Here is a 25,369-nt window from a genome sequence, read left to right on the forward strand (position 1 = left end):
CATGGTGATGAGTGTGCAATGGGAGAATATATAGAATAAAGAGATTCTCGGAGGTGAGTGTGCAATGGAGGGATCTACAGAATAAATTGTGGCTCGGTGATGAGAGTGCAATGTGGTAATGTAAAGAATAAAGAGTGACTCGGTGATGAGTCTGCAATGGGGGAATGTACAGAACAAAAAGTGGATCGGTGCTGAGTGTGCAATGGGGGAATGTACAGAATAAAATGTGGCTCGGTGATGAGTGTGCAATGGGGTAATGAACAGAATAAAGACAGGCTCGGTGATGAGTGTGCAATGGGGCATTGTACAGAATAAAGAGTGGCTGGGTGCTGAGTGTGAAATGGGCTAATGTACAGAATAAAGAGTGGCTCGGTGATGAGTGTGCAATGGGGTAATGTACAGAATAAAGAGTGGATCGGTGATGAATGTGCAATGGAGGAATATACACGTTAAAGAGTGGCTCGGTTATGAGTTTGCAATGGGGGAATATACAGAATAAAGAGAGGGTCGGTGATGAGTGTGCAATGGAGGGATGTACAGAATAAAGAGTGACTCGGTGATGAGTGTGCAATGGGAGAATATACAGAATAAAGAGATGTTCGGAGATGAGTGTGCAATGGAGGGATCTACAGAATAAAGTGTGGATCGGTGATGGGTGTGCAATTGAGGAGTGTACTTAATAAAGATTGGCTCAATGATGAGTGTGCAATGGTGTAATGTACAGAATAAAGAGGGGCACTGTGATGAGTGTGCAAAGGGAGAATATACAGAATAAAGAGATACTCGGAGGTGAGTGTGCAATGGAGGGATCTACAGAATGAAGAGTGGCTCGGTGATGAGTGTGCAATGGGGTAATGTACAGAATAAAGAGTGACTCGGTGATGAGTCTGCAATGGGAGAATGTACAGAATAAAAAGTGGATCGGTGATGAGTGTGCAATGGGGGAATGTACAGAATAAAATGTGGCTCGGTGATGAGTGTGCAATGGGGTAATGAACAGAATAAAGACAGGCTCGGTGATGAGTGTGCAATGGGGCGTTGTACAGAATAAAGTGTGGCTAGGTGATGAGTGTGAAATGGGGTAATGTACAGAATAAAGAGTGGCTCGGTGATGAGTGTGCAATGGGGTAATGTACAGAATAAAGAGTTGCTCGATGATGAATGTGCAATGGAGGAATATACACCTTAAATAGTGGCTCGGTTATGAGTTTGCAATGGGGGAATATACAGAATAAAGAGAAGGTTGGTGATGAGTGTGCAATGGAGGAGAGTACAGAATAAAGATTGGCTCAATGATGAGTCTGCAATGGGAGAATGTACAGAATACAGAGTGGCTTGGTGATGAGTGTTCAATGGGGGAATGTACAAAATAAAGATTGGCTCGCTGATGAGTGTGCAATGGGGTAATGTCCAGAATAAAGAGTTGCTCGATGATGAATTTGCAATGGAGGAATGTGCAGAATAAAGAGTGGCTCGGTGATGAGTGTGCAATGGGGTAATGTACAGAATAAAGAGTGGCTTGATGATGATTGTCCAATGGGGGAATATACAGAATAAAGAGTGGCTTGGTGATGAGTGTGCAATGGAGGAATATACAGAACAAAGAGTATCATGTTGATGAGTGTGCAATGGGAGAATGTTAAGAATAAAGAGTGGGGCGGTGATGAGTGTGCAATGGATGAGTGTTAAGAATAAATTGTGGCTCGGTGATGAGTGTGCAATGGAGGAGTGTACAGTATAAAGAGTGGCTCAATGATGAGTGTGCAATGGTGTAATGTACAGAATAAAGAGGGGCACGGTGATGAATGTGCAATGGGAGAATATACAGAATAAAGAGATCCTCGGAGATGAGTGTGCAATGGAGGGATGTACAGAATAAAGAGTGGCTCGGTAATGAGTGTGCAATGGGGTAATGTACAGAATAAACAGTGGCTCTCTGATGAGTGTGCAATGGGGTAATGTACAGAATAAAGTGTGGCTCGGTGATGAGTCTGCAATGGAGGAGTGTACAGAATAAATATTGGCTCAATGATGAGTGTGCAATGGTGTAATGTACAGAATAGAGGGGCATGGTGATGAGTGTGCAATGGGAGAATATACAGAATAAAGAGATACTCGGAGGTGAGTGTGCAATTGAGGGATCTACAGAATAAAGTGTGGCTTGGTGATGAGTGTGCAATGGTGTAATATACAGAATAAAGAGGGGCATGGTGATGAGTGTGCAATGGGAGAATATACAGAATAAAGAGATACTTGGAGATGAGTGTGCAATGGAGGGATGTACAGAATAAAGAGTGACTCGGTGATGAGTCTGCAATGGGGTAATGTACAGAATAAAGAGTGGCTCGGTGATGAGTTTGCAGTGGAGGAGTGTACAGAATAAATATGGGCTCAATGATGAGTGTGCAATGGTGTAATGTACAGAATAAAGAGTGGCTCGTTGATGAGTGTGCAGTGGGAGAATGTACAGAATAAAATGTGGCACGGTGATGAGTGTGCAATGGGGTAATGTACAGAATAAAATGAGGCTCGTTAATGAGTGTGCAATGGGGTAATGAACAGAATAAAGACAGGCTCGGTGATGAGTGTGCAATGGGGCATTGTACAGAATAAAGTGTGGCTAGGTGATGAGTGTGAAATGGGGTAATGTACAGAATAAAGAGTGGCTCGGTGATGAGTGTGCAATGGGGTAATGTACAGAATAAAGAGTGGATCGGTGATGAATGTGCAATGGAGGAATATACAGAATAAAGAGAGGGTCGGTGATGAGTGTGCAATGGTGTAATGTACAGAATAAAGAGTGGCTCGGTGACGAGTCTGCAATGGGAGAATGTACAGAATAAAGAGTGACTCGGTGATGAGTGTTCAATGGGGGAATGTACAAAATAATGTGTGGCTCGCTGATGAGTGTGCAATGGGGTAATGTCCAGAATAAAGAGTTGCTCGATGATGAATTTGCAATGGAGGAATGTGCAGAATAAAGAGTGGCTCGGTGATGAGTGTGCAATGGGGTAATGTACAGAATAAAGAGTGGTTCGGTGATGAGTGTGCAATGGGAGAATGTACAGAATAAATTGTGGCTCGGTGATGAGTTTGCAATGGAGGAGTCTACAGAATAAAGTGTGGCTCGGTGATGAGTCTGCAATGGAGGAGTGTACAGAATAAATATTGGCTCAATGATGAGTGTGCAATGGTGTAATGTACAGAATAGAGGGGCATGGTGATGAGTGTGCAATGGGAGAATATACAGAATAAAGAGATACTCGGAGGTGAGTGTGCAATTGAGGGATCTACAGAATAAAGTGTGGCTTTGTGATGAGTGTGCAATGGTGTAATATACAGAATAAAGAGGGGCATGGTGATGAGTGTGCAATGGGAGAATATACAGAATAAAGAGATACTTGGAGATGAGTGTGCAATGGAGGGATGTACAGAATAAAGAGTGACTCGGTGATGAGTCTGCAATGGGGTAATGTACAGAATAAAGAGTGGCTCGGTCATGAGTTTGCAATGGAGGAGTGTACAGAATAAATATGGGCTCAATGATGAGTGTGCAATGGTGTAATGTACAGAATAAAGAGTGGCTCGTTGATGAGTGTGCAGTGGGAGAATGTACAGAATAAAATGTGGCACGGTGATGAGTGTGCAATGGGGTAATGTACAGAATAAAATGAGGCTCGTTAATGAGTGTGCAATGGGGTAATGAACAGAATAAAGAGGCTCGGTGATGAGTGTGCAATGGGGCATTGTACAGAATAAAGTGTGGCTAGGTGATGAGTGTGAAATGGTGTAATGTACAGAATAAAGAGTGGCTCGGTGATGAGTGTGCAATGGGGTAATGTACAGAATAAAGAGTGGATCGGTGATGAATGTGCAATGGAGGAATATACAGAATAAAGAGAGGGTCGGTGATGAGTGTGCAATGGTGTAATGAACAGAATAAAGAGTGGCTCGGTGACGAGTCTGCAATGGGAGAATGTACAGAATAAAGAGTGACTCGGTGATGAGTGTTCAATGGGGGAATGTACAAAATAATGTGTGGCTCGCTGATGAGTGTGCAATGGGGTAATGTCCAGAATAAAGAGTTGCTCGATGATGAATTTGCAATGGAGGAATGTGCAGAATAAAGAGTGGCTCGGTGATGAGTGTGCAATGGGGTAATGTACAGAATAAAGAGTGGTTCGGTGATGAGTGTGCAATGGGAGAATGTACAGAATAAATTGTGGCTCGGTGATGAGTTTGCAATGGAGGAGTCTACAGAATAAAGTGTGGCTCGGTGATGAGTCTGCAATGGAGGAGTGTACAGAATAAAGATTGGGTCAATGATGAGTGTGCAATGGTTTAATGTACAGAATAAAGAGGGGCATGGTGATGAGTGTGCAATGGGAGAATATACGGAATAAAGAGATACTTGGAGATGAGTGTGCAATGGAGGGATGTACAGAATAAAGAGTGACTCGGTGATGAGTCTGCAATGGGGTAATGTACAGAATAAAGAGTGGCTCGGTGATGAGTTTGCAATGGAGGAGTGTACAGAATAAATATGGGCTCAATGATGAGTGTGCAATTGTGTAATGTACAGAATAAAGAGTGGATCGTTGATGAATGTGCAATGGAGGAATATACACCTTAAAGAGTGGCTCGGTTATGTGTTTGCAATGGGGGAATATACAGAATAAAGAGAGGTGAAGGTGATGAGTGTGCAATGGAGGAGTGTACAGAATAAAGATTGGCTCAATGATGAGTGTGCAATGGTGTAATGTACAGAATAGAGAGGGGCATGGTGATGAGTGTGCAATGGGAGAATATACAGAATAAATAGATGGTGGTGAGTGTGCAATGGAGGGATCTACAGAATAAAGAGAGGCTCGGTAATGAGTGTTTAATGGGGTAATGTACAGAATAAAGAGTGACTCGGTGATGAGTGAGCAATGGGGTAATGTACAGAATAAAGAGTGGATCGGTGATGAATGTGCAATGGAGGAATATACACCTTAAAGAGTGGCTCGGTTATGAGTTTGCAATGTGGGAATATACAGAATAAAGAGAGGGTTGGTGATGAGTGTGCAATGGAGGAGTGTACTGAGTAAAGATTGGCTCAATGTTGAGTATGCAATGGTGTAATGTACAGAATAAAGAGGGGCACGGTGATGAGTGTGCAATGGGAGAATGTACAGAATAAAGAGTGGCTTGGTGATGAGTGTTCAATGGGGGAATGTACAAAATAAAGAGTGGCTCGCTGATGAGTGTGCAATGGAGGAATATACACCTTAAAGAGTGGCTCGGTTATGAGTTTGCAATGGGGGAATATACAGAATAAAGAGAGGGTCGGTGATGAGTGTGCAATGGAGGGATGTACAGAATAAAGAGTGACTCTGTGATGAGTGTGCAATGGGAGAATATACAGAATAAAGAGATGTTCGGAGATGAGTGTGCAATGGAGGGATCTACAGAATAAAGTGTGGATCGGTGATGAGTGTGCAATGGAGGAGTGTACTTAATAAAGATTGGCTCAATGATGAGTGTGCAAAGGTGTAATGTACAGAATAAAAAGGGGCACGGTGATGAGTGTGCAAAGGGAGAATATACAGAATAAAGAGATACTCGGAGGTGAGTGTGCAATGGAGGGATCTACAGAATAAAGAGTGGCTCGGTGATGAGTCTGCAATGGGAGAATGTACAGAATAAAAAGTGGATCGGTGATGAGTGTGCAATGGGGGAATGTACAGAATAAAATGTGGCTCGGTGATGAGTGTGCAATGGGGTAATGAACAGAATAAAGACAGGCTCGGTGATGAGTGTGCAATGGGGCGTTGTACAGAATAAAGTGTGGCTAGGTGATGAGTGTGAAATGGGGTAATGTACAGAATAAAGAGTGGCTCGGTGATGAGTGTGCAATGGGGTAATGTACAGAATAAAGAGTGGCTTGATGATGATTGTCCAATGGGGGAATATACAGAATAAAGAGTGGCTTGGTGATGAGTGTGCAATGGAGGAATATACAGAACAAAGAGTGTCATCTTGATGAGTGTGCAATGGGAGAATGTTCAGAATAAAGTGTGGGAAGGTGATGAGTGTGCAATGGAGGAGTGTTAAGAATAAAGAGTGGGACGGTGATGAGTGTGCAATGGAGGAGTGTTAAGAATAAAGTGTGGCTCGGTGATGAGTGTGCAATGGAGGAGTGTACAGTATAAACAGTGGCTCAATGATGAGTGTGCAATGGTGTAATGTACAGAATAAAGAGGGGCACGGTGATGAATGTGCAATGGGAGAATATACAGAATAAAGAGATCCTCGGAGATGAGTGTGCAATGGAGGGATGTACAGAATAAAGAGTGGCTCGGTAATGAGTGTGCAATGGGGTAATGTACAGAATAAACAGTGGCTCGCTGATGAGTGTGCAATGGGGTAATGTACAGAATAAAGAGTGGCTCGCTGATGAGTGTGCAATGGGGTAATGTACAGAATAAAGAGTGGCTCGTTGATGGGTGTGCAGTGGGAGAATGTACAGAATAAAATGTGGCACGGTGATGAGTGTGCAATGGGGTAATGTACAGAATAAAATGAGGCTTGGTAATGAGTGTGCAATGGGGTAATGAACAGAATAAAGACAGGCTCGGTGATGAGTGTGCAATGGGGCATTGTACAGAATAAAGTGTGGCTAGGTGATGAGTGTGAAATGGGGTAATGTACAGAATAAAGAGTGGCTCGGTGATGAGTGTGCAATGGGGTAATGTACAGAATAAAGAGTGGATGGGTGATGAATGTGCAATGGAGGAATATACAGAATAAAGAGAGGGTCGGTGATGAGTGTGCAATGGTGTAATGTACAGAATAAAGAGGGGCACGGTGATGAGTGTGCAAAGGGGGAATATACAGAATAAAGAGATACTCGGAGATGAGTGTGCAATGGAGGGATGTACAGAATAAAGAGTGACTCGGTGATGAGTCTGCAATGGGGTAATGTACAGAATAAAGAGTGGCTCGGTGATGAGTTTGCAATGGAGGAGTGTACAGAATAAATATGGGCTCAATGATGAGTGTGCAATGGTGTAATGTACAGAATAAAGAGTGGATCGTTGATGAATGTGCAATGGAGGAATATACACCTTAAAGAGTGGCTCGGTTATGTGTTTGCAATGGGGGAATATACAGAATAAAGAGAGGTGTAGGTGATGAGTGTGCAATGGAGGAGTGTACAGAATAAAGATTGGCTCAATGATGAGTGTGCAATGGTGTAATGTACAGAATAGAGAGGGGCATGGTGATGAGTGTGCAATGGGAGAATATACAGAATAAAGAGATTGTGGTGAGTCTGCAATGGAGGGATCTACAGAATAAAGAGAGGCTCGGTAATGAGTGTGCAAAGGGGTAATGTACAGAATAAAGAGTGACTCGGTGATGAGTGAGCAATGGGGTAATGTACAGAATAAAGAGTGGATCGGTGATGAATGTGCAATGGAGGAATATACACCTTAAAGAGTGGCTCGGTTATGAGTTTGCAATGTGGGAATATACAGAATAAAGAGAGGGTTGGTGATGAGTGTGCAATGGAGGGATGTACAGAATAAAGAGGGGCACGGTGATGAGTGTGCAATGGGAGAATATTCAGAATAAAGAGTGGGAAGGTGATGAGTGTGCAATGGAGGAGTGTTAAGAATAAAGAGTGGGGCGGTGATGAGTGTGCAATGGATGAGTGTTAAGAATAAAGTGTGGCTCGGTGATGAGTGTGCAATGGAGGAGTGTACAGAGTAAAGATGGGCTCAATGATGAGTGTGCAATGGTGTAATGTACAGAATAAAGAGGGGCACGGTGATGAGTGTGCAATGGGAGAATGTTCAGAATAAAGAGTGGGAAGGTGATGAGTGTGCAATGGAGGAGTGTTAAGAATAAAGAGAGGGGCGGTGATGAGTGTGCAATGGATGAGTGTTAAGAATAAAGTGTGGCTCGGTGATGAGTGTGCAATGGAGGAGTGTACAGTATAAAGAGTGGCTCAATGATGAGTGTGCAATGGTGTAATGTACAGAATAAAGAGGGGCACGGTGATGAATGTGCAATGGGAGAATATACAGAATAAAGAGATCCTCGGAGATGAGTGTGCAATGGAGGGATGTACAGAATAAAGAGTGGCTCGGTAATGAGTGTGCAATGGGGTAATGTACAGAATAAACAGTGGCTCTCTGATGAGTGTGCAATGGGGTAATGTACAGAATAAAGTGTGGCTCGGTGATGAGTCTGCAATGGAGGAGTGTACAGAATAAATATTGGCTCAATGATGAGTGTGCAATGGTGTAATGTACAGAATAGAGGGGCATGGTGATGAGTGTGCAATGGGAGAATATACAGAATAAAGAGATACTCGGAGGTGAGTGTGCAATTGAGGGATCTACAGAATAATGAGTGGCTCGGTGATGAGTGTGCAATGGTGTAATATACAGAATAAAATGGGGCATGGTGATGAGTTTGCAATGGAGGAGTGTACAGAATAAATATGGGCTCAATGATGAGTGTGCAATGGTGTAATGTACAGAATAAAGAGTGGCTCGTTGATGAGTGTGCAGTGGGAGAATGTACAGAATAAAATGTGGCACGGTGATGAGTGTGCAATGGGGTAATGTACAGAATAAAATGAGGCTCGGTAATGAGTGTGCAATGTGGTAATGAACAGAATAAAGACAGGCTCGGTGATGAGTGTGCAATGGGGCATTGTACAGAATAAAGTGTGGCGAGGTGATGAGTGTGAAATGGGGTAATGTACAGATTAAAGAGTGGCTCGGTGATGAGTGTGCAATGGGGTAATGTACAGAATAAAGAGTGGATCGGTGATGAATGTGCAATGGAGGAATATAAACCTTAAAGAGTGGCTCGGTTATGAGTTTGCAGTGGGGGAATATACAGAATAAAGAGAGGGTCGGTGATGAGTGTGCAATGGTGTAATGTACAGAATAAAGAGGGGCATGGTGATGAGTGTGCAATGGGAGAATATACAGAATAAAGAGATTCTCGGAGGTGAGTGTGCAATGGAGGGATCTACAGAATAAATTGTGGCTCGGTGATGAGAGTGCAATGTGGTAATGTAAAGAATAAAGAGTGACTCGGTGATGAGTCTGCAATGGGGGAATGTACAGAACAAAAAGTGGATCGGTGCTGAGTGTGCAATGGGGGAATGTACAGAATAAAATGTGGCTCGGTGATGAGTGTGCAATGGGGTAATGAACAGAATAAAGACAGGCTCGGTGATGAGTGTGCAATGGGGCATTGTACAGAATAAAGAGTGGCTGGGTGCTGAGTGTGAAATGGGCTAATGTACAGAATAAAGAGTGGCTCGGTGATGAGTGTGCAATGGGGTAATGTACAGAATAAAGAGTGGATCAGTGATGAATGTGCAATATAGGAATATACACTTTAAAGAGTGGCTCGGTTATGAGTTTGCAATGGGGGAATATACAGAATAAAGAGAGGGTCGGTGATGAGTGTGCAATGGAGGGATGTACAGAATAAAGAGTGACTCGGTGATGAGTGTGCAATGGGAGAATATACAGAATAAAGAGATGTTCGGAGATGAGTGTGCAATGGAGGGATCTACAGAATAAAGTGTGGATCGGTGATGGGTGTGCAATTGAGGAGTGTACTTAATAAAGATTGGCTCAATGATGATTGTGCAATGGTGTAATGTACAGAATAAAGAGGGGCACTGTGATGAGTGTGCAAAGGGAGAATATACAGAATAAAGAGATACTCGGAGGTGAGTGTGCAATGGAGGGATCTACAGAATGAAGAGTGGCTCGGTGATGAGTGTGCAATGGGGTAATGTACAGAATAAAGAGTGACTCGGTGATGAGTCTGCAATGGGAGAATGTACAGAATAAAAAGTGGATCGGTGATGAGTGTGCAATGGGGGAATGTACAGAATAAAATGTGGCTCGGTGATGATTGTGCAATGGGGTAATGAACAGAATAAAGACAGGCTCGGTGATGAGTGTGCAATGGGGCGTTGTACAGAATAAAGTGTGGCTAGGTGATGAGTGTGAAATGGGGTAATGTACAGAATAAAGAGTGGCTCGGTGATGAGTGTGCAATGGGGTAATGTACAGAATAAAGAGTTGCTCGATGATGAATGTGCAATGGAGGAATATACACCTTAAATAGTGGCTCGGTTATGAGTTTGCAATGGGGGAATATACAGAATAAAGAGAAGGTTGGTGATGAGTGTGCAATGGAGGAGTGTACAGAATAAAGATTGGCTCAATGATGAGTCTGCAATGGGAGAATGTACAGAATACAGAGTGGCTTGGTGATGAGTGTTCAATGGGGGAATGTACAAAATAAAGATTGGCTCGCTGATGAGTGTGCAATGGGGTAATGTCCAGAATAAAGAGTTGCTCGATGATGAATTTGCAATGGAGGAATGTGCAGAATAAAGAGTGGCTCGGTGATGAGTGTGCAATGGGGTAATGTACAGAATAAAGAGTGGCTTGATGATGATTGTCCAATGGGGGAATATACAGAATAAAGAGTGGCTTGGTGATGAGTGTGCAATGGAGGAATATACAGAACAAAGAGTATCATGTTGATGAGTGTGCAATGGGAGAATGTTAAGAATAAAGAGTGGGGCGGTGATGAGTGTGCAATGGATGAGTGTTAAGAATAAATTGTGGCTCGGTGATGAGTGTGCAATGGAGGAGTGTACAGTATAAAGAGTGGCTCAATGATGAGTGTGCAATGGTGTAATGTACAGAATAAAGAGGGGCACGGTGATGAATGTGCAATGGGAGAATATACAGAATAAAGAGATCCTCGGAGATGAGTGTGCAATGGAGGGATGTACAGAATAAAGAGTGGCTCGGTAATGAGTGTGCAATGGGGTAATGTACAGAATAAACAGTGGCTCTCTGATGAGTGTGCAATGGGGTAATGTACAGAATAAAGTGTGGCTCGGTGATGAGTCTGCAATGGAGGAGTGTACAGAATAAATATTGGCTCAATGATGAGTGTGCAATGGTGTAATGTACAGAATAGAGGGGCATGGTGATGAGTGTGCAATGGGAGAATATACAGAATAAAGAGATACTCGGAGGTGAGTGTGCAATTGAGGGATCTACAGAATAAAGTGTGGCTTGGTGATGAGTGTGCAATGGTGTAATATACAGAATAAAGAGGGGCATGGTGATGAGTGTGCAATGGGAGAATATACAGAATAAAGAGATACTTGGAGATGAGTGTGCAATGGAGGGATGTACAGAATAAAGAGTGACTCGGTGATGAGTCTGCAATGGGGTAATGTACAGAATAAAGAGTGGCTCGGTGATGAGTTTGCAATGGAGGAGTGTACAGAATAAATATGGGCTCAATGATGAGTGTGCAATGGTGTAATGTACAGAATAAAGAGTGGCTCGTTGATGAGTGTGCAGTGGGAGAATGTACAGAATAAAATGTGGCACGGTGATGAGTGTGCAATGGGGTAATGTACAGAATAAAATGAGGCTCGTTAATGAGTGTGCAATGGGGTAATGAACAGAATAAAGTGTGGCTAGGTGATGAGTGTGAAATGGGGTAATGTACAGAATAAAGAGTGGCTCGGTGATGAGTGTGCAATGGGGTAATGTACAGAATAAAGAGTGGATCGGTGATGATTGTGCAATGGAGGAATATACAGAATAAAGAGAGGGTCGGTGATGAGTGTGCAATGGTGTAATGTACAGAATAAAGAGTGGCTCGGTGACGAGTCTGCAATGGGAGAATGTACAGAATAAAGAGTGACTCGGTGATGAGTGTTCAATGGGGGAATGTACAAAATAATGTGTGGCTCGCTGATGAGTGTGCAATGGGGTAATGTCCAGAATAAAGAGTTGCTCGATGATGAATTTGCAATGGAGGAATGTGCAGAATAAAGAGTGGCTCGGTGATGAGTGTGCAATGGGGTAATGTACAGAATAAAGAGTGGTTCGGTGATGAGTGTGCAATGGGAGAATGTACAGAATAAATTGTGGCTCGGTGATGAGTTTGCAATGGAGGAGTCTACAGAATAAAGTGTGGCTCGGTGATGAGTCTGCAATGGAGGAGTGTACAGAATAAATATTGGCTCAATGATGAGTGTGCAATGGTGTAATGTACAGAATAGAGGGGCATGGTGATGAGTGTGCAATGGGAGAATATACAGAATAAAGAGATACTTGGAGATGAGTGTGCAATGGAGGGATGTACAGAATAAAGAGTGACTCGGTGATGAGTCTGCAATGGGGTAATGTACAGAATAAAGAGTGGCTCGGTGATGAGTTTGCAATGGAAGAGTGTACAGAATAAATATGGGCTCAATGATGAGTGTGCAATGGTGTAATGTACAGAATAAAGAGTGGATCGTTGATGAATGTGCAATGGAGGAATATACACCTTAAAGAGTGGCTCGGTTATGTGTTTGCAATGGGGGAATATACAGAATAAAGAGAGGTGAAGGTGATGAGTGTGCAATGGAGGAGTGTACAGAATAAAGATTGGCTCAATGATGAGTGTGCAATGGTGTAATGTACAGAATAGAGAGGGGTATGGTGATGAGGGTGCAATGGGAGAATATACAGAATAAATAGATGGTGGTGAGTGTGCAATGGAGGGATCTACAGAATAAAGAGGGGCACGGTGATGAGTGTGCAATGGGAGAATGTACAGAATAAAGAGTGGCTTGGTGATGAGTGTTCAATGGGGGAATGTACAAAATAAAGAGTGGCTCGCTGATGAGTGTGCAATGGAGGAATATACACCTTAAAGAGTGGCTCGGTTATGAGTTTGCAATGGGGGAATATACAGAATAAAGAGAGGGTCGGTGATGAGTGTGCAATGGAGGGATGTACAGAATAAAGAGTGACTCTGTGATGAGTGTGCAATGGGAGAATATACAGAATAAAGAGATGTTCGGAGATGAGTGTGCAATGGAGGGATCTACAGAATAAAGTGTGGATCGGTGATGAGTGTGCAATGGAGGAGTGTACTTAATAAAGATTGGCTCAATGATGAGTGTGCAAAGGTGTAATGTACAGAATAAAAAGGGGCACGGTGATGAGTGTGCAAAGGGAGAATATACAGAATAAAGAGATACTCGGAGGTGAGTGTGCAATGGAGGGATCTACAGAATAAAGAGTGGCTCGGTGATGAGTCTGCAATGGGAGAATGTACAGAATAAAAAGTGGATCGGTGATGAGTGTGCAATGGGAGAATGTACAGAATAAAAAGTGGATCGGTGATGAGTGTGCAATGGGGGAATGTACAGAATAAAATGTGGCTCGGTGATGAGTGTGCAATGGGGTAATGAACAGAATAAAGACAGGCTCGGTGATGAGTGTGCAATGGGGCGTTGTACAGAATAAAGTGTGGCTAGGTGATGAGTGTGAAATGGGGTAATGTACAGAATAAAGAGTGGCTCGGTGATGAGTGTGCAATGGGGTAATGTACAGAATAAAGAGTGGATCGGTGATGAATGTGCAATGCAGGAATATACACCTTAAAGAGTGGCTCGGTTATGAGTTTGCAATTGGGGAATATACAGAATAAAGAGAAGGTTGGTGATGAGTGTGCAAAGGAGGAGTGTACAGAATAAAGATTGGCTCAATGATGAGTCTGCAATGGGAGAATGTACAGAATAAAGTGTGGCTTGGTGATGAGTGTTCAATGGGGGAATGTACAAAATAAAGAGTGGCTCGCTGATGAGTGTGCAATGGGGTAATGTCCAGAATAAAGTGTTGCTCGATGATGAATTTGCAATGGAGGAATGTGCAGAATAAAGAGTGGCTCGGTGATGAGTGTGCAATGGGGTAATGTACAGAATAAAGAGTGGCTTGATGATGATTGTCCAATGGGGGAATATACAGAATAAAGAGTGGCTTGGTGATGAGTGTGCAATGGAGGAATATACAGAACAAAGAGTGTCATCTTGATGAGTGTGCAATGGGAGAATGTTCAGAATAAAGTGTGGGAAGGTGATGAGTGTGCAATGGAGGAGTGTTAAGAATAAAGAGTGGGACGGTGATGAGTGTGCAATGGAGGAGTGTTAAGAATAAAGTGTGGCTCGGTGATGAGTGTGCAATGGAGGAGTGTATAGTATAAACAGTGGCTCAATGATGAGTGTGCAATGGTGTAATGTACAGAATAAAGAGGGGCACGGTGATGAATGTGCAATGGGAGAATATACAGAATAAAGAGATCCTCGGAGATGAGTGTGCAATGGAGGGATGTACAGAATAAAGAGTGGCTCGGTAATGAGTGTGCAATGGGGTAATGTACAGAATAAACAGTGGCTCGCTGATGAGTGTGCAATGGGGTAATGTACAGAATAAAGAGTGGCTCGCCGATGAGTGTGCAATGGGGTAATGTACAGAATAAAGAGTGGCTCGTTGATGGGTGTGCAGTGGGAGAATGTACAGAATAAAATGTGGCACGGTGATGAGTGTGCAATGGGGTAATGTACAGAATAAAATGAGGCTTGGTAATGAGTGTGCAATGGGGTAATGAACAGAATAAAGACAGGCTCGGTGATGAGTGTGCAATGGGGCATTGTACAGAATAAAGTGTGGCTAGGTGATGAGTGTGAAATGGGGTAATGTACAGAATAAAGAGTGGCTCGGTGATGAGTGTGCAATGGGGTAATGTACAGAATAAAGAGTGGATGGGTGATGAATGTGCAATGGAGGAATATACAGAATAAAGAGAGGTTCGGTGATGAGTGTGCAATGGTGTAATGTACAGAATAAAGAGGGGCACGGTGATGAGTGTGCAATGGGAGAATGTACAGAATAAAGAGTGGCTTGGTGATGAGTGTTCAATGGGGGAATGTACAAAATAAAGAGTGGCTCGCTGATGAGTGTGCAATGGTGTAATGTACAGAATAGAGAGGGGCATGGTGATGAGTGTGCAATGGGAGAATATACAGAATAAAGAGATTGTGGTGAGTCTGCAATGGAGGGATCTACAGAATAAAGAGAGGCTCGGTGATGAGTCTGCAATGGGGTAATGTACAGAATAAAGAGTGGCTCGGTGATGAGTTTGCAATGGAGGAGTGTACAGAATAAATATGGGCTCAATGATGTGTGTGCAATGGTGTAATGTACAGAATAAAGAGTGGATCGTTGATGAATGTGCAATGGAGGAATATACACCTTAAAGAGTGGCTCGGTTATGTGTTTGCAATGGGGGAATATACAGAATAAAGATTGGCTCAATGATGAGTGTGCAATGGTGTAATGTACAGAATAGAGAGGGGCATGGTGATGAGTGTGCAATGGGAGAATATACAGAATAAAGAGATTGTGGTGAGTCTGCAATTGAGGGATCTACAGAATAAAGAGAGGCTCGGTAATGAGTGTGCAAAGGGGTAATGTACAGAATAAAGAGTGACTCGGTGATGAGTGAGCAATGGGGTAATGTACAGAATAAAGAGTGGATCGGTGATGAATGTGCAATGGAGGAATATACACCTTAAAGAGTGGCTCGGTTATGAGTTTGCAATGTGGGAATATACAGAATAAAGAGAGGGTTGGTGATGAGTGTGCAATGGAGGAGTGTACAGAGTAAAGATGGGCTCAATGATGAGTGTGCAATGGTGTAATGTACAGAATAAAGAGGGGCACGGTGATGAGTGTGCAATGGGAGAATGTACAGAATAAAGAGTGGCTTGGTGATGAGTGTTCAATGGGGGAATGTACAAAATAAAGAGTGGCTCGCTGATGAGTGTGCAATGGAGGAATATACACCTTAAAGAGTGGCTCGGTTATGAGTTTGCAATGGGGGAATATACAGAATAAAGAGAGGGTCGGTGATGAGTGTGCAATGGAGGGATGTACAGAATAAAGAGTGACTCGGTGATGCGTGTGCAATGGGAGAATATACAGAATAAAGAGATGTTCGGAGATGAGTGTGCAATGGAGGAGTGTACAGTATAAAGAGTGGCTCAATGATGAGTGTGCAATGGTGTAATATACAGAATAAAGAGGGGCACGGTGATGAATGTGCAATGGGAGAATATACAGAATAAAGAGATCCTCGGAGATGAGTGTGCAATGGAGGGATGTACAGAATAAAGACAGGCTCGGTGATGAGTGTGCAATGGGGCATTGTACAGAATAAAGTGTGGCTAGGTGATGAGTGTGAAATGGGGTAATGTACAGAATAAAGAGCGGCTCGGTGATGAGTGTGCAATGGGGTAATGTACAGAATAAAGAGTGGATCGGTGATGAATGTGCAATGGAGGAATATACAGAATAAAGAGAGGGTCGGTGATGAGTGTGCAATGGTGTAATGTACAGAATAAAGAGGGGCACGGTGATGAGTGTGCAAAGGGGGAATATACAGAATAAAGAGATACTCGGAGATGAGTGTGCAATGGAGGGATGTACAGAATAAAGAGTGACTCGGTGATGAGTCTGCAATGGGGTAATGTACAGAATAAAGAGTGGCTTGGTGATGAGTGTGCAATGGAGGAATATACAGAACAAAGAGTGTCATGTTGATGAGTGTGCAATGGGAGAATGTTCAGAATAAAGAGTGGGAAGGTGATGAGTGTGCAATGGAGGAGTGTACAGAATAAATATGGGCTCAATGATGACTGTGCAATGGTGTAATGTACAGAATAAAGAGTGGATCGTTGATGAATGTGCAATGGAGGAATATACACCTTAAAGAGTGGCTCGGTTATGTGTTTGCAATGGGGGAATATACAGAATAAAGAGAGGTGTAGGTGATGAGTGTGCAATGGAGGAGTGCACAGAATAAAGATTGGCTCAATGATGAGTGTGCAATGGTGTAATGTACAGAATAGAGAGGGGTATGGTGATGAGGGTGCAATGGGAGAATATACAGAATAAATAGATGGTGGTGAGTGTGCAATGGAGGGATCTACAGAATAAAGAGGGGCACGGTGATGAGTGTGCAATGGGAGAATGTACAGAATAAAGAGTGGCTTGGTGATGAGTGTTCAATGGGGGAATGTACAAAATAAAGAGTGGCTCGCTGATGAGTGTGCAATGGAGGAATATACACCTTAAAGAGTGGCTCGGTTATGAGTTTGCAATGGGGGAATATACAGAATAAAGAGAGGGTCGGTGATGAGTGTGCAATGGAGGGATGTACAGAATAAAGAGTGACTCTGTGATGAGTGTGCAATGGGAGAATATACAGAATAAAGAGATGTTCGGAGATGAGTGTGCAATGGAGGGATCTACAGAATAAAGTGTGGATCGGTGATGAGTGTGCAATGGAGGAGTGTACTTAATAAAGATTGGCTCAATGATGAGTGTGCAAAGGTGTAATGTACAGAATAAAAAGGGGCACGGTGATGAGTGTGCAAAGGGAGAATATACAGAATAAAGAGATACTCGGAGGTGAGTGTGCAATGGAGGGATCTACAGAATAAAGAGTGGCTCGGTGATGAGTCTGCAATGGGAGAATGTACAGAATAAAAAGTGGATCGGTGATGAGTGTGCAATGGGAGAATGTACAGAATAAAAAGTGGATCGGTGATGAGTGTGCAATGGGGGAATGTACAGAATAAAATGTGGCTCGGTGATGAGTGTGCAATGGGGTAATGAACAGAATAAAGACAGGCTCGGTGATGAGTGTGCAATGGGGCGTTGTACAGAATAAAGTGTGGCTAGGTGATGAGTGTGAAATGGGGTAATGTACAGAATAAAGAGTGGCTCGGTGATGAGTGTGCAATGGGGTAATGTACAGAATAAAGAGTGGATCGGTGATGAATGTGCAATGCAGGAATATACACCTTAAAGAGTGGCTCGGTTATGAGTTTGCAATTGGGGAATATACAGAATAAAGAGAAGGTTGGTGATGAGTGTGCAAAGGAGGAGTGTACAGAATAAAGATTGGCTCAATGATGAGTCTGCAATGGGAGAATGTACAGAATAAAGTGTGGCTTGGTGATGAGTGTTCAATGGGGGAATGTACAAAATAAAGAGTGGCTCGCTGATGAGTGTGCAATGGGGTAATGTCCAGAATAAAGAGTTGCTCGATGATGAATTTGCAATGGAGGAATGTGCAGAATAAAGAGTGGCTCGGTGATGAGTGTGCAATGGGGTAATGTACAGAATAAAGAGTGGCTTGATGATGATTGTCCAATGGGGGAATATACAGAATAAAGAGTGGCTTGGTGATGAGTGTGCAATGGAGGAATATACAGAACAAAGAGTGTCATCTTGATGAGTGTGCAATGGGAGAATGTTCAGAATAAAGTGTGGGAAGGTGATGAGTGTGCAATGGAGGAGTGTTAAGAATAAAGAGTGGGACGGTGATGAGTGTGCAATGGAGGAGTGTTAAGAATAAAGTGTGGCTCGGTGATGAGTGTGCAATGGAGGAGTGTATAGTATAAACAGTGGCTCAATGATGAGTGTGCAATGGTGTAATGTACAGAATAAAGAGGGGCACGGTGATGAATGTGCAATGGGAGAATATACAGAATAAAGAGATCCTCGGAGATGAGTGTGCAATGGAGGGATGTACAGAATAAAGAGTGGCTCGGTAATGAGTGTGCAATGGGGTAATGTACAGAATAAACAGTGGCTCGCTGATGAGTGTGCAATCGGGTAATGTACAGAATAAAGAGTGGCTCGCCGATGAGTGTGCAATGGGGTAATGTACAGAATAAAGAGTGGCTCGTTGATGGGTGTGCAGTGGGAGAATGTACAGAATAAAATGTGGCACGGTGATGAGTGTGCAATGGGGTAATGTACAGAATAAAATGAGGCTTGGTAATGAGTGTGCAATGGGGTAATGAACAGAATAAAGACAGGCTCGGTGATGAGTGTGCAATGGGGCATTGTACAGAATAAAGTGTGGCTAGGTGATGAGTGTGAAATGGGGTAATGTACAGAATAAAGAGTGGCTCGGTGATGAGTGTGCAATGGGGTAATGTACAGAATAAAGAGTGGATGGGTGATGAATGTGCAATGGAGGAATATACAGAATAAAGAGAGGTTCGGTGATGAGTGTGCAATGGTGTAATGTACAGAATAAAGAGGGGCACGGTGATGAGTGTGCAATGGGAGAATGTACAGAATAAAGAGTGGCTTGGTGATGAGTGTTCAATGGGGGAATGTACAAAATAAAGAGTGGCTCGCTGATGAGTGTGCAATGGTGTAATGTACAGAATAGAGAGGGGCATGGTGATGAGTGTGCAATGGGAGAATATACAGAATAAAGAGATTGTGGTGAGTCTGCAATGGAGGGATCTACAGAATAAAGAGAGGCTCGGTGATGAGTCTGCAATGGGGTAATGTACAGAATAAAGAGTGGCTCGGTGATGAGTTTGCAATGGAGGAGTGTACAGAATAAATATGGGCTCAATGATGTGTGTGCAATGGTGTAATGTACAGAATAAAGAGTGGATCGTTGATGAATGTGCAATGGAGGAATATACACCTTAAAGAGTGGCTCGGTTATGTGTTTGCAATGGGGGAATATACAGAATAAAGATTGGCTCAATGATGAGTGTGCAATGGTGTAATGTACAGAATAGAGAGGGGCATGGTGATGAGTGTGCAATGGGAGAATATACAGAATAAAGAGATTGTGGTGAGTCTGCAATTGAGGGATCTACAGAATAAAGAGAGGCTCGGTAATGAGTGTGCAAAGGGGTAATGTACAGAATAAAGAGTGACTCGGTGATGAGTGAGCAATGGGGTAATGTACAGAATAAAGAGTGGATCGGTGATGAATGTGCAATGGAGGAATATACACCTTAAAGAGTGGCTCGGTTATGAGTTTGCAATGTGGGAATATACAGAATAAAGAGAGGGTTGGTGATGAGTGTGCAATGGAGGAGTGTACAGAGTAAAGATGGGCTCAATGATGAGTGTGCAATGGTGTAATGTACAGAATAAAGAGGGGCACGGTGATGAGTGTGCAATGGGAGAATGTACAGAATAAAGAGTGGCTTGGTGATGAGTGTTCAATGGGGGAATGTACAAAATAAAGAGTGGCTCGCTGATGAGTGTGCAATGGAGGAATATACACCTTAAAGAGTGGCTCGGTTATGAGTTTGCAATGGGGGAATATACAGAATAAAGAGAGGGTCGGTGATGAGTGTGCAATGGAGGGATGTACAGAATAAAGAGTGACTCGGTGATGCGTGTGCAATGGGAGAATATACAGAATAAAGAGATGTTCGGAGATGAGTGTGCAATGGAGGAGTGTACAGTATAAAGAGTGGCTCAATGATGAGTGTGCAATGGTGTAATATACAGAATAAAGAGGGGCACGGTGATGAATGTGCAATGGGAGAATATACAGAATAAAGAGATCCTCGGAGATGAGTGTGCAATGGAGGGATGTACAGAATAAAGACAGGCTCGGTGATGAGTGTGCAATGGGGCATTGTACAGAATAAAGTGTGGCTAGGTGATGAGTGTGAAATGGGGTAATGTACAGAATAAAGAGCGGCTCGGTGATGAGTGTGCAATGGGGTAATGTACAGAATAAAGAGTGGATCGGTGATGAATGTGCAATGGAGGAATATACAGAATAAAGAGAGGGTCGGTGATGAGTGTGCAATGGTGTAATGTACAGAATAAAGAGGGGCACGGTGATGAGTGTGCAAAGGGGGAATATACAGAATAAAGAGATACTCGGAGATGAGTGTGCAATGGAGGGATGTACAGAATAAAGAGTGACTCGGTGATGAGTCTGCAATGGGGTAATGTACAGAATAAAGAGTGGCTTGGTGATGAGTGTGCAATGGAGGAATATACAGAACAAAGAGTGTCATGTTGATGAGTGTGCAATGGGAGAATGTTCAGAATAAAGAGTGGGAAGGTGATGAGTGTGCAATGGAGGAGTGTACAGAATAAATATGGGCTCAATGATGACTGTGCAATGGTGTAATGTACAGAATAAAGAGTGGATCGTTGATGAATGTGCAATGGAGGAATATACACCTTAAAGAGTGGCTCGGTTATGTGTTTGCAATGGGGGAATATACAGAATAAAGAGAGGTGTAGGTGATGAGTGTGCAATGGAGGAGTGCACAGAATAAAGATTGGCTCAATGATGAGTGTGCAATGGTGTAATGTACAGAATAGAGAGGGGCATGGTGATGAGTGTGCAATGGGTGAATATACAGAATAAAGAGATGGTGGTGAGTGTGCAATGGAGGATCTACAGAATAAAGAGTGACTCTGTGATGAGTGAGCAATGGGGTAATGTACAGAATAAAGAGTGGATCGGTGATGAATGTGCAATGGAGGAATATACACCTTAAAGAGTGGCTCGGTTATGAGTTTGCAATTTTGGAATATACAGAATAAAGAGAGGGTTGGTGATGAGTGTGCAATGGAGGAGTGTACAGAGTAAAGATTGGCTCAATGATGAGTGTTCAATGGTGTAATGTACAGAATAAAGAGGGGCACGGTGATGAGTGTGCAATGGGAGAATGTACAGAATAAAGAGTGGCTTGGTGATGAGTGTTCAATGGAGGAATGTACAAAATAAAGAGTGGCTCGCTGATGAGTGTGCAATGGAGGAATATACACCTTAAAGTGTGGCTCGGTTATGAGTTTGCAATGGGGGAATATACAGAATAAAGAGAGGGTCAGTGATGAGTGTGCAATGGAGGGATGTACAGAATAAAGAGTGACTCGGTGATGAGTGTGCAATGGGAGAATATACAGAATAAAGAGATGTTCGGAGATGAGTGTGCAATGGAGGGATCTACAGAATAAAGTGTGGATCGGTGATGAGTGTGCAATGGAGGAGTGTACTTAATAAAGATTGGCTCAATGATGAGTGTGCAATGGTGTAATGTACAGAATAAAGAGGGGCACGGTGATGAGTGTGCAAAGGGGGAATATACAGAATAAAGAGATACTCGGAGATGAGTGTGCAATGGAGGGATGTACAGAATAAAGAGTGACTCGGTGATGAGTGTGCAATGGGGTAATGTCCAGAATAAAGAGTTGCTCGATGATGAATTTGCAATGGAGGAATGTGCAGAATAAAGAGTGGCTCGGTGATGAGTGTGCAATGGGGTAATGTACAGAATAAAGAGTGGCTTGGTGATGATTGTCCAATGGGGGAATATACAGAATAAAGAGTTGCTTGGTGATGAGTGTGCAATGGAGGAATATACAGAACAAAGAGTGTCATGTTGATGAGTGTGCAATGGGAGAATGTTCAGAATAAAGAGTGGGAAGGTGATGAGTGTGCAATGGAGGAGTGTTAAGAATAAAGAGTGGGACGGTGATGAGTCTGCAATGGAGGAGTGTTAAGAATAAAGTGTGGCTCGGTGATGAGTGTGCAATGGAGGAGTGTACAGTATAAAGAGTGGCTCAATGATGAGTGTGCAATGGTGTAATGTACAGAATAAAGAGGGGCACGGTGATGAATGTGCAATGGGAGAATATACAGAATAAAGAGATCCTCGGAGATGAGTGTGCAATGGAGGGATGTACAGAATAAAGATTGGCTCGGTAATGAGTGTGCAATGGGGTAATGTACAGAATAAAGAGTGGCTAGGTGATGAGTGTGAAATGGGGTAATGTACAGAATAAAAGTGGCTCGGTGATGAATGTGCAGTGGGGTAATGTACAGAATAAAGAGTGGATCGGTGATGAATGTGCAATGGAGGAATATACAGAATAAAGAGAGGGTCGGTGATGGGTGTGCAATGGTGTAATGTACAGAATAAAGAGGGGCACGGTGATGAGTGTGCAAAGGGGGAATATACAGAATAAAGAGATACTCGGAGATGAGTGTGCAATGGAGGGATGTACAGAATAAAGAGTGACTCGGTGATGAGTGTGCAATGGGGTAATGTACAGAATAAAGAGTGGCTCGGTGACGAGTCTGCAATGGGAGAATGTACAGAATAAAGAGAGACTCGGTGATGAGTGTTCAATGGGGGAATGTACAAAATAATGAGTGGCTCGCTGATGAGTGTGCAATGGGGTAATGTCCAGAATAAAGAGTTGCTCGATGATGAATTTGCAATGGAGGAATGTGCAGAATAAAGAGTGGCTCGGTGATGAGTGTGCAATGGGGTAATGTACAGAATAAAGAGTGGTTCGGTGATGAGTGTGCAATGGGAGAATGTACCGAATAAATTGTGGCTCGGTGATGAGTTTGCAATGGAGGAGACTACAGAATAAAGTGTGGCTCGGTGATGAGTCTGCAATGGAGGAGTGTACAGAATAAATAATGGCTCAATGATGAGTGTGCAATGGTGTAATGTACAGAATAGAGGGGCATGGTGATGAGTGTGCAATGGGAGAATATACAGAATAAAGAGATACTCGGAGGTGAGTGTGCAATTGAGGGATCTACAGAATAAAGAGTGGCTCGGTGATGAGTGTGCAATGGTGTAATATACAGAATAAAATGGGGCATGGTGATGAGTGTGCAATGGGAGAATATACAGAATAAATAGATACTTGGAGGTGAGTGTGCAATGGAGGGATGTACAGAATAAAGAGTGACTCGGTGATGAGTCTGCAATGGGGTAATGTACAGAATAAAGAGTGGCTCGGTGATGAGTTTGCAATGGAGGAGTGTACAGAATAAATATGGGCTCAATGATGAGTGTGCAATTGTGTAATGTACAGAATAAAGTGTGGATCGTTGATGAATGTACAATGGAGGAATATACACCTTAAAGAGTGGCTCGGTTATGTGTTTGCAATGGGGGAATATACAGAATAAAGAGAGGGTTGGTGATGAGTGTGCAATGGAGGAGTGTACAGAATATAGATTGGCTCAATGATGAGTGTGCAATGGTGTAATGTACAGAATAAAGAGGGGCATGGTGATGAGTGTGCAATGGGAGAATATACAGAATAAAGAGGTACTCGGTGGTGAGTGAGCAATGGAGGGATCTACAGAATAAAGAGTGGCTCGCTGATGAGTGTGCAATGGGGTAATGTACAGAATAAAGAGTGACTCGGTGATGAGTCTGCAATGGGAGAATGTACAGAACAAAAAGTGGATCGGTGATGAGAGTGCAATGGGGGAATGTACGGAATAAAATGTGGCTCGGTGATGAGTGTGCAATGGGGTAATGAACAGAATAAAGACAGGCTCGGTGATGAGTGTGCAATGGGGCATTGTACAAAATAAAGAGTGGCTAGGTGATGAGTGTGAAATGGGGTAATGTACAGAATAAAGAGTGGCTCGGTGATGAGTGTGCAATGGGGTAATGTACAGAATAAAGTGTGGCTCGGTGATGAGTCTGCAATGGAGGAGTGTACAGAATAAATATTGGCTCAATGATGAGTGTGCAATGGTGTAATGTACAGAATAGAGGGGCATGGTGATGAGTGTGCAATGGGAGAATATACAGAATCAAGAGATACTCGGAGGTGAGTGTGCAATGGAGGGATCTACAGAATAAAGAGTGGCTCGGTAATGAGTGTGCAATGGGGTAATGTACAGAATGAAGAGTGACTCGGTGATGAGTCTGCAATAGGAGAATGTACAGAACAAAAAGTGGATCGGTGATGAGAGTGCAATGGGGGAATGTACGGAATAAAATGTGGCTCGGTGATGAGTGTGCAATGGGGTAATGAACAGAATAAAGACAGGCTCTGTGATGAGTGTGCAATGGGGCATTGTACAAAATAGAGAGTGGCTAGGTGATGAGTGTGAAATGGGGTAATGTACAGAATAAAGAGTGGCTCGGTGATGAGTGTGCAATGGGTTAATGTACAGAATAAAGTGTGGCTCGGTGATGAGTCTGCAATGGAGGAGTGTACAGAATAAATATTGGCTCAATGATGAGTGTGCAATGGTGTAATGTACAGAATAGAGGGGCATGGTGATGAGTGTGCAATGGGAGAATATACAGAATCAAGAGATACTCGGAGGTGAGTGTGCAATGGAGGGATCTACAGAATAAAGAGTGGCTCGGTGATGAGTGTGCAAAGGGGTAATGTACAGAATAAAGAGTGGCTCGTTGATGGGTGTGCAATGGGAGAATGTACAGAATAAAAAGTGGCACGGTGATGAGTGTGCAATGGGGTAATATACAGAATAAAATGAGGCTCGGTAATGAGTGTGCAATGGGGTAATGAACAGAATAAAGACAGGCTCGGTGATGAGTGTGCAATGGGGCATTGTACAGAATAAAGAGTGGCTAGGTGATGAGTGTGAAATGGGGTAATGTACAGAATAAAGAGTGGCTCGGTGATGAGTGTGCAATGGGGTAATGTACAGAATAAAGAGTGGATCGGTGATGAATGTGCAATGGAGGAATATACACCTTAAAGAGTGGCTCGGTTATGAGTTTGCAATGGGGGAATATACAGAATAAAGAGAGGGTCGGTGATGAGTGTGCAATGGAGGAGTGTACAGAATAAAGATTGGCTCAATGATGAGTGTGCAATGGTGTAAT

The sequence above is a fragment of the Hypanus sabinus genome, chromosome 5, assembly GCF_030144855.1.
Source record: "Hypanus sabinus isolate sHypSab1 chromosome 5, sHypSab1.hap1, whole genome shotgun sequence".
NCBI lineage: Eukaryota > Metazoa > Chordata > Chondrichthyes > Myliobatiformes > Dasyatidae > Hypanus > Hypanus sabinus.